This window comes from Ambystoma mexicanum, chromosome 1p, assembly GCF_040938575.1.
Source record: "Ambystoma mexicanum isolate Mex_15411 chromosome 1p, UKY_AmexF1_1, whole genome shotgun sequence".
Taxonomy (NCBI): domain Eukaryota; kingdom Metazoa; phylum Chordata; class Amphibia; order Caudata; family Ambystomatidae; genus Ambystoma; species Ambystoma mexicanum.
In genome coordinates this window covers 349,214,301-349,231,606 of record NC_090921.1, presented here as the reverse complement: position 1 = coordinate 349,231,606, position 17,306 = coordinate 349,214,301, and positions in this window count along the sequence as shown.

Below are 17,306 nucleotides of genomic sequence, written 5' to 3'. Positions count from 1 at the left end.
CGATGGCTGTGGACAATCAAAGTGGGAAAAAACCACAGGAAGCATGGCCCATACCTTCTAGGATTATCATAATGCCGATGAAGTTAATTATCTGCCCAGGAATGCTGTCTTAAATGTTAAATGTTAAATGTTAAAGGTATTTGTACCACGCACCGTCACAACAGAGTTGGTCCCCAGGCGCTCTGGTGGATCTGCAAACGAGGAGGTGGGATGGGTTAGTAGGTGAAGCGGGAGTAGGGTAGTAAGAGGAGTGGTGTTCTGTTGGCAGCTTCAACTCAGTATACACCGGGTGCTGAGCTTTGGTGCGAGTATCGGATAGATGTCAGTCCTCGTGTCCTGTTGGTGCAGCTTATGTCTTGTTGCGGTGTTGTGAAGTGCGTGCGGGTTGTTGTGCGAGAGATGGTTATGTGAGATTTTTGAGTGAGATAAGTCTGCAGAAATGTTGAGTTTTTTGTTAGTGGGTTATATGAAGTTTAACATGCTAACATTCAGAACTCTGTCCGAGTGTGACGCTCGCTAATCTTCCCAATCCCATCAGGATGGGCCAAGGGGTTATGCCTGGCAAGGGTTTAGGTTTGTGTGACGCGCTCCCTGTGTTATTCTAAAGCGCTCTGTAAGTGTTCTAATTAAGATGGAGTAAGTAATGTGGGTTGGGTGTCTATTCTTCTCCTTGGGTGTTAGAGCAGGTGTTGTGGTCTCCTCTTACAAACTTTCTATCTTAATGTGTCTGCTGGCAGGTTGGATATGGTACATTGGGAGGCTGTAGATGTGCTTTTGGCTCGGTCTCAGTCGGTGATCAGTCTATAGTGTCCTCCTTTTGTGGCTATTTCTAATAATGTCTTATGGTCTGTCGTGGGGTCTGCTCTTTGGGTGCTGTGTATGTCCATTTTTTGGGAGTGACCGAGTTTGGTATCTTTATTCATCGTTGTTTAGCGGGGTGGGCATTCTTGTGCATCGCTGTTGTAGTTACGCTGTAAAGGGCCATGATTTGAGGAGTTTCCTGAATGCTAGGTGGTTTCTTGTGTTCCGTATATTCTTAGGTAGGTCATTCCAGGTTTTCGTTCCCTGGTGAGAGAAAGAGGATCCTCCGAGTTTTCTTCTGTTATAGGGTTTCGATTCCAGGTGGATGTCGGTGCTTGATCTCAGTGTTCTTGTCGGTTGATGTAGGCGTAGTTTATCACTCAGGAATTCCGAACCTTGTTTGCATATTGCTCTGTGCGTGATGCACATGGATTTGAACTTTATTCGCTGTTTTAATAGTAGCCAATATAGTATTTTTAGCGTGAGTGTGATGTGTTCTCTTCTGGGTAGCTTGAGAAGGAGTCTGGCTGCCGCATTTTGTATGCATCGTTCGGGCATTCCCAGGTATAGGCTATTGGCGTAATCTACTCTAGACATGATCAGAGCGATGATGGTAAGTGTTTTGTTGGCAAACGACAGGAACAGTAGGATCCTTTTTGCCGCTCGCAGGAAGAAGAAACATTTCTTGAGTAGAGCGTTTACTTGTGGCTCTAGAGTGAGGTTGTTGTCCATCAGGACCCCTAGGTTTTTTACAATTGATGATGGTGCTGGTATGGTGTCAAGCTCTCTTGGCCAGGGGATGTAGCTGATGTCTCCTACCTTTTTTATAACAATCATTATCTCTGTTCTGCCTGGGTTAATTTTGAGGTGGTTGAGGTTCATCCAGTTGAATATTTCACAAAGGCAATTCTCTAGTGTGGTGTTTTCTTCTCGGGTGTCTTGTATGTTGAAGATTATTTGCATATCATCGGCGTAGCTGTAGCATGTGAGACCGTGTCTTTTGATGAGTTTGATTAATAGGTACATGTAGATGTTGAATAGAAGCGGGAGAAAGATGATCCTTGTGGTACTCCGCACATGGAATCTCTAGGTTTGGATTTAAAAGGTTTCATCCACAGGGTTTTGGTTCTGTTTGTTAGGAAGGATTTGATCCATGGTAGGGCGGTGTCTGTTATTCCTAGTCCTTCTAATCTCTTTATGAGGATGTTGTGGGTAACAGTGTCAAATGCTGCGGATAGATCAAGGAGAATCAGGGCGGTATTCTTGTCCGAGTCTTCGTTCATTTTTAGGTCGTCCCATATTGAGAGGAGAGCTGATTCTGTTCCTCTCATTGGTCTGAATCCAACTTGTGCCTGGTCTAGTAGGCAGTGCTCTTCTACAAATTCTTGGGTTATTTTGTAAACGTATGTTTCTAGCAGTTTGGCTATGTAAGGAATGTTGGAAATGGGTCTGTAGTTGGATAAGTCCTCCACGTTTCCTTTTGTGTCTTTGAGTAGCGGCTTGATGTAAGCCGATTTGACGGCCTGTGGCAGTTAGTGATATCTGGCATTATTAGTAAGCACATTCAAAGGCACTGGGTTCATTCTAACTGCGCCAAAGATAACATGCACTATATTCCAGTTCCTTGTATTTAGAACCAAATCCATAAACTCCTTATTAATCCAACGGTTAGACAGATAGCTCAGTGTTCCATTCATTTTGCCAATGCTTAGCTTATTTACTTAAATCAAAGATAAAAAGAGTGCCCGCTTTACTATGTGACTATTCAACAATGGCACACATGCTTGTGTGGTGTAAAAAGAAAACAGTAGCAGATGCATGTTGTCCTATGGCACTTGCCCCTAGAGATGCAACATGGATGATTGTTAATAAAAAAGGCAAGATTGGCGGTGAGCGGTAAAAGTGGAGGTAATGGAATTAATGCCATTTTTACCACAATGTTGAATTACAGACTTGTCGCTAATTCCACTGGGGGAATTACCACTGGTAGTATCACCGCCTATGGAATTATCACAGAGATACGGCAGAATTAGCACCAGGGCTAACTCTGCCAGTGGAATTACTGCCAGAACTAGAAATGGTATTTCCACCGTACTACAAGTCGAAAAACAGCTGATTTACCACTGAAAATAGGTGCCAATTCAGCCATAAACACAGTGCAGTTACTTCCACCAAAAAGGTAGAGGCACATTCACACAGGTTATGTAAATCAAGGCACAGGTGCACCAGAACCACTCAGGAGGAGTATAAAAGGGCCACACCTACCCCAAACACACATCCAAGCAACATGCAGCCAGAAGCAGACGTCGATTCATCCAGCTACATCAGAATGCAAGATCGCAACAGGGAAGGAAACAGGCACCACAAAGGTGCAGGAGACGTGTGCTGCAGAGGGCACCCATACCACGCTAATCCCCTTGGACACTGATGGACAGCCAATTAGTGACACTATCGCTTGGACCATCACACCACCACAGACCTGCTCACCCTGATCAAGGCTGATCTACAGAGCGCCATCGCAGTCAGAACTGCTGCCCTCCACTCCCCCCCCCATGTAAAGTTTGTTTCCTTCCTACACTTCTGTGCTACGAGCAGATTCCATGTTGGGACGCTGCATAGTATGTCCCAGACAACTTTCTGAAGGGTGCTGGAACAAGTTCTGGATGCATTCATGAGGCATGCCCATCAGCACATCTCCATGCCCACTGCTCAGGAGAGGGTGCACGCAGCAAAGACATGTTTCTATGCCATTGCCCAGTTCTCCAACACCATAGCGGCAATGGATTGCACACATGTGGCATTAGTGCCCCTCTCCCTTCAGGCAATGGAGCAGGCATACTGGGACAGGAAACAGTTCCATTCCATGAATGCCCAAATAGCATATGATGCCGACCTCACAATCAGTCACTGCTGTGTCCGATACCCTGGTGCCACATATGATGCCATGCAACTGAATCCTACAAGAGTACCTGGACAGATAGAGAGGACAGCTTACATGGCTTGTAGGTAAGTAGTAGTAGTCAATATGACAAAGACATACCACAGTGACACACATGGAGAATGGATTGAGAAGTAATGTGAGCAAACTACAAGTACCATAATGCATTACCAAGAAAGCAATGAATAGACGATGAGCCATGACTGACTTACCCCAGTACACATACTGACCTCAGGTGACTACACAGGACATCCTGATATGCAGGGTAGCAGAACACAATCAGTGAGAACATGCACCTGTCAAAGCCATTCCCTGCCAATGCATGGTCATAGGGCGGTACATGGCCTACCACCATCTCCACAGTGTCAACTGCATGGTTGACGTCGGCACATAGACAAACACATGATGAATGATACACTGTGAATGACTGAAAGTGAACTCTGTAGGCCAATGCCCCTCGACGACAATTGATGCTAGGTGCATCATCCACATGTACAGATGAGCGCACATAGTCCAACGGCACAATTGGAAAATATACATGTACCTCAACAGACAAACGGCCATGTCTAACACTGTATATTCAATTTCAGGTAGGTGACGTAGGCTAACCGCGGTTACCCTGGCTGATGACACCTGTGAGGAACCCGGGTACACCACAGGAGGCTGCCTATCATGAGGCCCACAAGAGGACCAGGACATGCATTGAGTGCACCTATGGACTGTTTAAGGGTAGATTCAGGTACATCCACCACACAGGTGGCATACTCATGTAAATCCCAGTGAGAGTGGGTAAAATGGTAGTCATAGGCGCAATGCTGCACAACATGTGCATACAAAGGAACATACCAATGCCTCCAGATGAGAACCACCCCCCCTCCACTGGCTCTGATGAGGAAGACATTGAAGGTGAATACAGGGCGTCTCAGGACATACATTTGGAGGTGAGGGAAGGATGAATGGTCCACCAGGACCTCATGAACAACTTTTTTTGACTTAGCACATATGCACCTCTGACGTCACTGATGATTCACTGAATGCACATGTATCACCACCATAGAATACACACTGTACATATAGTCTAGACTCAGCCAACAGTGATTTATTGTCAAATCAACAAACCCTAATCCCCATCTCCATCACCCACCCCATCAGTCTGTCACATGTGCTCAACCACTAGTGCTTCCGCTTCCGCTTATCCTCTTTTTGCGTGGGCAGGGGAGCAGGAGACGTCTGGGTGTCGTGCTCGCCAATGATCTCTTGGTGGGGTTGGCTGACACAGAACTGACTGGCTCACTGTCTCAGAGGTACTTCATGGTTACATTGATGCCCCTGGCCATGATCTAATGTGATGCTGATATTTATTCAGCAAGCTCCTCTCACCCGCTGACTGATGAAGATGTTAGTAGCATTTCAGTGTACTGTATTCTGGCACAGACAGTCAATGGATGTGGCCTCCTGTCTGGAGGCCCTGTAAATCATGTTGTGCATGGCCTGCAAATGGCACAATTGCTTCTGTGCAATGGCACGCATTTCCACCTGATATTCTGCGATTCTGTCCAGCTGTTCCCAAATAGCTTAAAATGCGGGGCCCTACATGGGCTCAGGAGATGGCCGTGGGCTCATACCCTCATTGGCGGATAGCTGGCCTGCCTGCTTTGCATGGTCATCCGTGTCTTCTTAGTGCTCTAAGAGGAGGGCACGGCGAGATGACAAGGGGCGAGGGGGAGGACCACATGGATGAGAGGCTGCACAGAGGAGAGGATTCTGGTGAGAAGTGCCTTACCAGTGAACAGGCAGGATTGGAGTTAGAGGAGGCAGAAACAGATTTCACAGTGGCAGTGGGTGTGGTGGGCTAGGCCTTTGCCTGGATGTTGTCAGCACTTCGGCTGGTGTATTCTACTCCTGAGACCCCAGCAGTGGTGGGGGGTGCCCCTGTTGCGGGTGGAGCAGCAGCCTCCGTAATGGGCAGAGTAGGCGGTTCAATTGTGGCCGGTGTGCCACTGACCAAGGAGGTGGACGGTACTGTCCCCTTGGATTTGTATGTGTTTGTGACACTCCCCTTCCTGGCTATGTATGGCTAGGTATGGGTGTAGCCTTTATAGCGATTGCTGCTGCAGTGTCCCCGAGGTACTGGCACCTTTCAAGGGTCCCTGGGTGTCTTGTGTGCCTATGGGGAGACCTAAAAGTGTGTGTCAATTCCTTGATGGAAATTTGTCATGTAGTGTCTCGTGTATTATTGCATCACAGGATGCTAGGACTCCAAGGGGGCATACTTCATGTGACTGACAGTATGGCAATTTACAGCATTGATTGATGTGCGTGCAAATGGTCAGTGTGGGGGTAGTGCCTTGCTTGGATCATGCAGTCATGTGCATCACTGACATACAGGGTCACATGTGTACATGTAGGGCAGGATGGATGTTGTTTGCGTATCCTTTAGCACTGTCAGCTGAGGGGTGTCCTGCTAGTTGTGGTGAAGTCATGACGACATGAGGTTGGACAATGTCTCCATGGGGGCCTTGCAGCTACTGGTCAGTTGCAGTGGTTATTAGCTTGAGACCCACGTCCAGTGGTGTTCTTCACTTGATATGCGCTACATGTTTGGTACCCTGCTTGCTATGGTGTCGGTGCATGAGTGACCAGTGTGCAGGCAAGGGATGGTTGTGATGTGCAATGCAGATGTGTGACAGTCCTTGTTACTTTCAGTTCGATGGTGGTTGTTTCTTACGTCATGCCCTCGTCATCCTACTTAGTTGGAATTTAAGAGGGAATCATGTCTTCCATGCCTCCTGGTGTAATGGCCTTCAGTGTCACGTGGATGGGTCATGGATTGTCGGGGTTACTGTCGCCTCGATGCATGGTGGTTTGTGTATGTCTATATGCTAGTAGGGTTGTTCTGCATTGGTCCATCATTCACTCATGTACTCACCCGGTTCTCCCTGGCTGCTGGCTGCAACCTCCACCAAACCCACAACCTTTAGGCCCACCAGGTGGTGGATGCTGCTGACCGTCTCTTCCAATGGGGTCTACTGTTCGTCCACCTGTGGCATCTCCCTCCCTCCGGGGGTTGGCAATTAGTGTGTGGACTCGTGCCGCAAGGCCGTTCCACCTCTTCTTCGTGTCATAATTGTCCTATGGGATATGGCCTACAGCCACCACCTTAGTCTTTATGTCCGCCAAGATCCATTCTGCTGCTGCTAGGTGGTCTTGCATTGTTGGGACCTATAGAGCTCCTACAAATGGGCCACCACCAGCTCGGCTAGGACTGTTATTTCCTGATCGCTGAATTAAGGTTTCGGCACCCGCATATCAGGTACATTTGACTTAACGTTCCCTGCAGACATGATTGGGCTTTCCTCTGGGTATGGAGAGCAGTCCTAGAGGGCCAATTCCAATGGATTGTGTCTTTAAAGATGGCCACTGCCGTACTTTCTTTTTCTGCAATGACGTTATTTCTGTTATTTCCACCAGCAGTAATTCTGCCAGCGGTACTTCCACCGGCAGATTTAGCGTGGAATGATCTGACGGTAACGGAAATTCTGCCGATTGAGGGGCCGATTCATGGAACAAACGTGTGCCGAAAATCTTGGCGCAAGCTGGCGTAAGCGTGCGATTCATGGAAGTCCCTACGCATGTTTTCCTCGGGATGTGCGCCAAACCCGTGTGTGGCACACACGGGCGCACGCGTCATTGCAACATCCAAAACGCCGTGCGCGACGTGCACATGGAAAGCACACAGCGTCTGCACACACACCAAAAAAGGGGCGGGATACTGGGCGTAACACGCGGAATGGGGAACAACGCGTGAAAAAGAAGGCGTAACTGGGGAAGTACTGCAGGGAAATACACGGAACGCCCACACACACGCAAACAACCCGTATTCATGGATTTGAATAGGGGAAACCCATGCATGGCAAAAGAAGCACATAGGCGTCAACACGTCTGCCACATGAAGGCAGGCGGAAGCGTCCCCGCGCACAGTATAAAAGTGCCCGCAAACAACAAACACGTATATGCAGCTACGATGAATGCCCCATTTGTTGCAGCACTGATTGTGGGACACCGCAGGAGGAGTAGAATAGCCAGGGCCCACATTTTCTTACCCGGACCAACCTTTTTGGGATGCCTGGCGACCACGTCTATGGCAGGAATAGGTTTCCACCTCGTATCATACTAGACCTCATCAGGGAGTGGGAAGATGACCTCACATCCCCCACCCTGTGCTCCCAAGCATTCAGCCCCTTGCAGAAGGGGCTCAATGTCTTGCATTTTTTGGCCACTGGGTCATTTCAGCAGACAACTGCCATAGTGGGGGCAGGTCTCACAGGCCACTCAGTCATGCTGCCTACACCAGATGTTGGCAATCATCACTGCACGCCCCTCAGTACGCAGGCACATACACATGCCCAGAACACCCGCAGAAAGGCAGGCCGTGGTCCAGGACTTTTACAGGGTGGCACACTTCCCCAAAGTGCTTGGTGCCAGAGATTGCACCCATGTGGCCCTACGTCCGCCTAGGGCCACTGAGCACATCTATCGTGACCGCAAGCACTGGCATTCCATCATCGTGCAGGTTGTATGTGACGCTAAAGGAATCATCACCTCTGTCTATGCAAACTACCCTGGCTCCACCCATGACAGTTTCCCTGGAAGCTGGGCATGGTGACACATGGCTCCTAGGTGAGTTCAAATGCCTGTGCATATGCATGCGTGTCACACACAGACAAATACCGAAACCCTAATAATCTCAAATATTATCACCTCCCCACGGGACACTGCCTACCCTCTGAGCAACCACATGATGGCGCCAATCCGGAACCCCACCACACCAACCCAGGTAAGATACAATGATGCCCATATTGCAACCAGGGGCATAGTGGAGCGCACATTCGCAGTGCTCAAGTCACGCTTCCGCTCCCTTGACCGCTCTGGTGGGCAGCTACTATATGCAGCCCCAGTAGTGTGCAGGATCATTGTGGCAGCAGGTGTCCTGTACAATGTTGCAACACAGCGGGTGCCCCCACATCCCCAACCACAGGCACAGGCGCTGCCCATGGGAGGGGACAGGGCATGTGGCGAGGCAGCCCGGACACAGCTTGTGGACACATTCTTCACCTAAACTCCCACCCCTGCGGAGTGCACACAGTCCTGGCACTCACCAGGTGACAGTCGATGATGACAAAGAGACAGTCAACTGTCACAACCTTACCACTCTGAGAATGTTGCCACGGAAGTGCTACATTGAGTGCATCCCTAGCTACTTAAACATAACCAATCCTGTGTGACCAAAAGGAACACATGCAAGGTGTGTATCACACCCCCCTGCAAGACAGGCCATCACAATCCCTGGTATGTCACCCAAACCCTCCCAAACCACATCACCCTTGTCTGCCACGCCATGACATGGCATGCAATAGCAAAAGGCCAACACATGACCAATAAGATACGAAGTGACATGTCATAAATGAAAACTGGCACGAGACAATGATGCCTGACATGGAATCAGATGAAATGACTGACCAACAACCTCCCACACATACAAAGTCAGACACAAATGCTTTCCACCAGTCGTAGCATGAACACAACACTGAATGCCCGTTCACATGCACATTGGGCATGGCAAAATCCCGACTCCCAAACCCGTGTGCTGTGTGTGTCTCCTGCAACACACTGCTCAGCACACAGCACTTTGAGCAGCCATTGTGTCGCAGATACACCTTGAGTATCACATGAAAGAGACTAATCGAAATCTATAACCAAATGACGCATGTACAGGATACCCAAATGGTAATAGATCATGTGCTGCATGGACACAGCGGGCCTGAGAATGCAATCTGTGTGCACTTGTGGCCATGGAAGTGTGGTTGTACGTGTGGTGGATCATTGTGCAACTGTGTGTGTCATTAGGGACATGCACTCAATAAATGCATGTGAGATCAAGTGACCCTCAGTGTCCTGTACACTTCACATGTGAACATTGGCCATGTGAACACCCCAGCATGTCAAACCACACCAATCCCCTGACACCTGAAAAGTAAAGACAACACAGGAATAGGCATTGACCAGCACAACACATCATGTACATAGTACCCCACAATTACAATGTCAGAGTGCCCAAAACACTGTAGCCCAAGCCAACTGTCCACCAATAAAAGGCCCTCCCTTACACATCACCGTGACCTTCTGAACAACTGTCTCTGGGGTATGTAGCCTTCTTCCTTCAAGTCTACCTGGCTACAGGATCACCCTACCCCTTGGTCTCCATGTTCCAGCTTGCATGTAAATACGGTCCAGCCCCCTCAGAGGCCACCTTGACTGGTAAAAATACCAAATCGCAGAGAACTCCAAGTAGGCAAACCACAAACCAGGGAAAAAGGCTGTAGGCACCAAAAAACCCTGGAAGAGTGTCCAGTAGATGACTTGAAGTAGCAGGAAATGTCAAAGCACATGTATAAGCACAATGATAGAACAACCAAAGTAGCACAATTGAACAATGGTCCAACAGGATGGGTCACATTTATGGTACTTAACACACAATGAGGATGCAATAACTGATGGGCAGTGTCACAGCTCCGGTATCCAGGCGCAGGAATGGCACGAACCAACCCCCCCCCGTGGTCTGGGCGCCTGCAAGGTCAAACTTACACAGGCCTCTGAGACCCCGGCGTGGAAGGAGGGTCAGGGATATGTTGCATGGACAGGCATTGGTATTCAGGATAACCGGAAAGTGGGGCAGGAGAAGGGATGTGGATTTGCAAGGGAAAGTAGGGAAAATACAACTATTCACAAAAACACATACTCAATTAGAGATAATATGTTCATCATGCAGATTGTACCAAATTAGTCAAATGCAAGCCAAAGAGACTCTTGTCTCCGGGGTGAGTGCTGGCCTCCTGCCTGCGGAGCACTTCAATGCTGCAAAGAGAGCGTGAGTTACTAATCTGAATGTTTGTTTACAACACACACACACAACCCCATCCATGCCCCAAAGTAAGTGACTTCGCCACAAACAAACACCCCTGTCTGCTGCTTTGTACCCGTACGTTAGCTTGGCCCACCAATGGTTCATACCCTGTCAATGCAGTAAGGCAGGCGCATGTGGACGCGCGGGAAATGGAAGACCAATGGGTCAAGAATCACACATGATACAATGGTCCCTGGGTGAGCTGCTAGATGCGTATAGCAAGGTGCAACTTCAGTACAAGTTGTGTTCTGGCAGCCACAGATTTCAATAGGTAGTGCACCTGGCAATTTGCACATGCAAATGACATGCACTGCCCACGAGTCTGTGCCTCGCTGGGTGTCCCTGTGCATTGTATCAGTGTCTGGCTAGGAACGCTACTACCCTAATAACTCTGCTTCAATGGAGCAGGGGGTACACCAGGATATGTTTGATGGCCCCTGTGTGTGCCCCTGACAACTTGTAAAGCCACTTGGCATTTGGCCCTCAATGCATGTCAGCTGTACTGTGTGCTTCTCCAACAATGCCTGGCAAAGCTCCCCGGCACTGGTGCTACTTAGCATGCATATGCAAGTGGCCTGGTGGAAGGTTGGCTGCGGTGTGGGCCCTTGTGCTGCTCACCTTGCCTGCAGCTCATGGAAACACGTCTGCTTCTGTCAGACGTCTTCGCACAAGCCCTGTGCTTCTGCTTGCATACACATCCACACGTCTGCACCACCGAACGTGGCCTGTTTTCTGGATTACTCGTCTCTGTGTCTGCTGGCAAAGGTAGTCTGGAGGCTCATCTTCCTGCAAAAAGGGCATAAAATAAATTAAAAAGGCAGGAACGTTCCCTGTGTGTGTGTCTTCAAGCTGGTTGTCACTGGTCCAGGTCACAGACCTACATCCAAACTCCTCCCACCATCAGTGTCACTTTGACAGGCCAAGTGTGCATGCTACTGTCTACAGCATGAAGTGCATCAAGCACATATACAGGCAAGAAAATAACATACATCACAATCCACATCAACTAATGGAGACATCAACCACGTACTCACCCAAATTGATCACAGACATGGGGTGGATAAAACGCAACCAATCCTCACTAGGGGTGTTAACACAAGTAGTACAGCAGCAGACAGGCCACAGTTATGAGGAAAGTCCAAAGTCTTTGTGTAATATTTTGTTACACCGAACCATCCTAGTGAGCCCATGGATAAGGGAAGCAGGAGTGGCCTATGTGAGTCAGGACCCCAAGCTGCAAAGGTATACACGCATTTCATTGCGGTATTTTTATCGCGTGTTTTTTCATCGCTGTTTTTATTTCGAAAAAAAACTGAAACGATGAGTTTTTCGAGAAAAAAAACGGCGATGAAAAAACCTGCGATGAAAAATACTGTGGCGAAATAACGTAGAACCGCTGCAAACACATACACGAGACAAGCTTGAAGGGCCCAGCTGGAACAGACAGTGGATGCTTTCAAAAGCCACAAAGCACCACACTATCACCTGAATGCACAATAGACAAACAATATTAAACTATATTAACTAATTAAACTAACAATGAACAACCTACTTAACCTAATTAAAATAACTATCAAATAGTCAATATTAACTAACTAAACTAAAAGCAAAAATCAAAAATGGCCACATGCGACCTGGGGGGAGGCACCCAGAAGGGGGGAGGTACAGGGTGCACCTCAACACCCATATGCGATGATGTTGAGACAAAAAAAAAACCTCCATGGGCTCAACGCCTGCACAGCCCGACCTATGTGGGAGATATTTTTACAAAGGTAGCGGGCGCCCCTCTCTCGCAAGAACAGACATGATAACCTGTTCAGTGGTTATTAACCACTTGAGAGTTCGCAGCCACTGCTTTTACTCACTGTGCCTTTCACAGATGGGAAATATCCATTTGCATATCAGTCTTTGTCCTGCCCAGGGGCAGTCCAGCACCGAAATACAATGGCAATTCCAATCTGAACGAGAGTACCACCAGCAACCCCATACACGTGTTTCACCCTTGTTGGGGATCATCAGTGAGGTGAAGCTGATGCCTCTCTAAGCACAGTGAGAGGGAGACCACGTCTGGTTGCCCCCAGGAGACCTAGGGTTACCAATCCCAGGTTCCTTAACAAATAGTTTTACAAAGGTAGCGGGCGCCCCTCTCTCGCAAGAACAGACATGATAACCTGTTCAGTGGTTATTAACCACTTGAGAGTTCGCAGCCACTGCTTTTACTCACTGTGCCTTTCACAGATGGGAAATATCCATTTGCATATCAGTCTTTGTCCTGCCCAGGGGCAGTCCAGCACCGAAATACAATGGCAATTCCAATCTGAACGAGAGTACCACCAGCAACCCCATACACGTGTTTCACCCTTGTTGGGGATCATCAGTGAGGTGAAGCTGATGCCTCTCTAAGCACAGTGAGAGGGAGACCACGTCTGGTTGCCCCCAGGAGACCTAGGGTTACCAATCCCAGGTTCCTTAACAAATAGTTTTACAAAGGTAGCGGGCGCCCCTCTCTCGCAAGAACAGACATGATAACCTGTTCAGTGGTTATTAACCACTTGAGAGTTCGCAGCCACTGCTTTTACTCACTGTGCCTTTCACAGATGGGAAATATCCATTTGCATATCAGTCTTTGTCCTGCCCAGGGGCAGTCCAGCACCGAAATACAATGGCAATTCCAATCTGAACGAGAGTACCACCAGCAACCCCATACACGTGTTTCACCCTTGTTGGGGATCATCAGTGAGGTGAAGCTGATGCCTCTCTAAGCACAGTGAGAGGGAGACCACGTCTGGTTGCCCCCAGGAGACCTAGGGTTACCAATCCCAGGTTCCTTAACAAATAGTTTTACAAAGGTAGCGGGCGCCCCTCTCTCGCAAGAACAGACATGATAACCTGTTCAGTGGTTATTAACCACTTGAGAGTTCGCAGCCACTGCTTTTACTCACTGTGCCTTTCACAGATGGGAAATATCCATTTGCATATCAGTCTTTGTCCTGCCCAGGGGCAGTCCAGCACCGAAATACAATGGCAATTCCAATCTGAACGAGAGTACCACCAGCAACCCCATACACGTGTTTCACCCTTGTTGGGGATCATCAGTGAGGTGAAGCTGATGCCTCTCTAAGCACAGTGAGAGGGAGACCACGTCTGGTTGCCCCCAGGAGACCTAGGGTTACCAATCCCAGGTTCCTTAACAAATAGTTTTACAAAGGTAGCGGGCGCCCCTCTCTCGCAAGAACAGACATGATAACCTGTTCAGTGGTTATTAACCACTTGAGAGTTCGCAGCCACTGCTTTTACTCACTGTGCCTTTCACAGATGGGAAATATCCATTTGCATATCAGTCTTTGTCCTGCCCAGGGGCAGTCCAGCACCGAAATACAATGGCAATTCCAATCTGAACGAGAGTACCACCAGCAACCCCATACACGTGTTTCACCCTTGTTGGGGATCATCAGTGAGGTGAAGCTGATGCCTCTCTAAGCACAGTGAGAGGGAGACCACGTCTGGTTGCCCCCAGGAGACCTAGGGTTACCAATCCCAGGTTCCTTAACAAATAGTTTTACAAAGGTAGCGGGCGCCCCTCTACAGACGTAGGTTATCATGTCTGTTCTTGCGAGAGAGGGGCGCCCGCTACCTTTGTAAAACTATTTTTTAAGGAACCTGGGATTGGTAACCCTAGGTCTCCTGGGGGCAACCAGACGTGGTCTCCCTCTCACTGTGCTTAGAGAGGCATCAGCTTCACCTCACTGATGATCCCCAACAAGGGTGAAACACGTGTATGGGGTTGCTGGTGGTACTCTCGTTCAGATTGGAATTGCCATTGTATTTCGGTGCTGGACTGCCCCTGGGCAGGACAAAGACTGATATGCAAATGGATATTTCCCATCTGTGAAAGGCACAGTGAGTAAAAGCAGTGGCTGCGAACTCTCAAGTGGTTAATAACCACTGAACAGGTTATCATGTCTGTTCTTGCGAGAGAGGGGCGCCCGCTACCTTTGTAAAACTATTTGTTAAGGAACCTGGGATTGGTAACCCTAGGTCTCCTGGGGGCAACCAGACGTGGTCTCCCTCTCACTGTGCTTAGAGAGGCATCAGCTTCACCTCACTGATGATCCCCAACAAGGGTGAAACACGTGTATGGGGTTGCTGGTGGTACTCTCGTTCAGATTGGAATTGCCATTGTATTTCGGTGCTGGACTGCCCCTGGGCAGGACAAAGACTGATATGCAAATGGATATTTCCCATCTGTGAAAGGCACAGTGAGTAAAAGCAGTGGCTGCGAACTCTCAAGTGGTTAATAACCACTGAACAGGTTATCATGTCTGTTCTTGCGAGAGAGGGGCGCCCGCTACCTTTGTAAAACTATTTTTTAAGGAACCTGGGATTGGTAACCCTAGGTCTCCTGGGGGCAACCAGACGTGGTCTCCCTCTCACTGTGCTTAGAGAGGCATCAGCTTCACCTCACTGATGATCCCCAACAAGGGTGAAACACGTGTATGGGGTTGCTGGTGGTACTCTCGTTCAGATTGGAATTGCCATTGTATTTCGGTGCTGGACTGCCCCTGGGCAGGACAAAGACTGATATGCAAATGGATATTTCCCATCTGTGAAAGGCACAGTGAGTAAAAGCAGTGGCTGCGAACTCTCAAGTGGTTAATAACCACTGAACAGGTTATCATGTCTGTTCTTGCGAGAGAGGGGCGCCCGCTACCTTTGTAAAACTATTTTTTAAGGAACCTGGGATTGGTAACCCTAGGTCTCCTGGGGGCAACCAGACGTGGTCTCCCTCTCACTGTGCTTAGAGAGGCATCAGCTTCACCTCACTGATGATCCCCAACAAGGGTGAAACACGTGTATGGGGTTGCTGGTGGTACTCTCGTTCAGATTGGTATTGCCATTGTATTTCGGTGCTGGACTGCCCCTGGGCAGGACAAAGACTGATATGCAAATGGATATTTCCCATCTGTGAAAGGCACAGTGAGTAAAAGCAGTGGCTGCGAACTCTCAAGTGGTTAATAACCACTGAACAGGTTATCATGTCTGTTCTTGCGAGAGAGGGGCGCCCGCTACCTTTGTAAAACTATGTGGGAGATATGTCGTCGTCCGAATCTGCCTCATCCTGAAAAGGAGGACATAGGCCAGGATCACGCCTAGGCGCAGCTTGCCCCTCATCGGCAGAAAGTCTGCCAGACGGGTGAGCCTGGTTCTGTGCAGCAATGACACGCAGGTCTGCATGCAGAACCTCCCGTGATACACGTGCTTCCTCTTGCAAGGTAGCACGTGTAACACAGAGTTCTTCCTGCGTGGTCTGGCTGGACAACTGATGCATCTCCCGGCAAGCACGTAGCTCAGCCGAGATGGTACGCTCAAGCTGCTCAAACCTCTCCTCTGACCGCACCCTGTGGGACATCAAGAGGACACCCAAAGTGGATCTGAGGGAAGCATACTCACCCTCCATGGCCTTCATGTGTGCCTCTGTGTGAGCAGCAATTGCTTGACGCAGAGACAACATTTCAGCCTGGTGTGCCCTGTCTGTGGCCGCCATGCCCAGCCTGAGCGAGCGGGCCGTGGACTGCGCCGCCTGCCGCTGGAGAAGCACCTGCCTAGCAGGGGGGATCATAGATTGGGCCACACGTTCCATGCTCACAGCGATGTTATCAAGTGCTGTCCCCTGCTGTTCTGAATTGGCAGTCATTTCTTTCTCCCACTCAGTATACCTCGGTGGCGTGCGGCCACCGCGTTTTTGGGCTTGACACCTGCAGGACCCAAGGACTGGCCATCCTTGTTGGGTTGGCACCGCCCGCGGCTGCACGACTACATGCCCCCATCTACGTGATGCCCCAGGCACATCAGCGACTGGTGTGGAGGGTGACCCTGCATCCCGATCCACCACAGGCGGAGGTCCCACCACTGTCTGGCCCCTCAGTGCAGGTGTCGCAGACAGAGGAGTGTCCACATCAGAATCACTCACCCCTGACGTATGGACCTGATGCACATCCAACTCGACATGGCTGTCAGAGTGGTCATCTGGGCTGGACCCATTGCCAGCCAAAGACAAGATGGTCTGTAGCACATGTGGGATCTCGTGGTCTACCACCCCACGACCCCCACTTGTACCGGGTTGCGGTTGTGATAACAACCCTGTGCCTGGCATGCCAACACCATCCTCTGGCTCCATTGCATCATCATCTGAAAAGTGGAGAGAAAAAAATATTAGTACACATGTTAGAAGCACATAATACACAGACACATGGACATCACACAGACAGCCAACACATGAAGCAGACATGTCACACACAAATGAGAACCTGCCATTCATGCCTGGTTAATTTGACATTGCATCAGGGAGTAGGCATGTAGAACATTGTTACATGGCTCAGAAGTGGGTTGATGCAGTGCAGAACATGTGTATGTTACTCACTATCTACTTCATGATGTGTATCAAAAAACGTGCAGGCAGTGCAAGGGCAAGTTCAGGCATCACGTGCAATGTGCATGCAATGGTTTGCATGGCTACAAGCAAACCCCCCCCACCCTTGAGTGAAAATGCAGGGATGCCTTGCATGGTAGCAAAAGGGTGACCAGAGACATGTGTATTGGCAG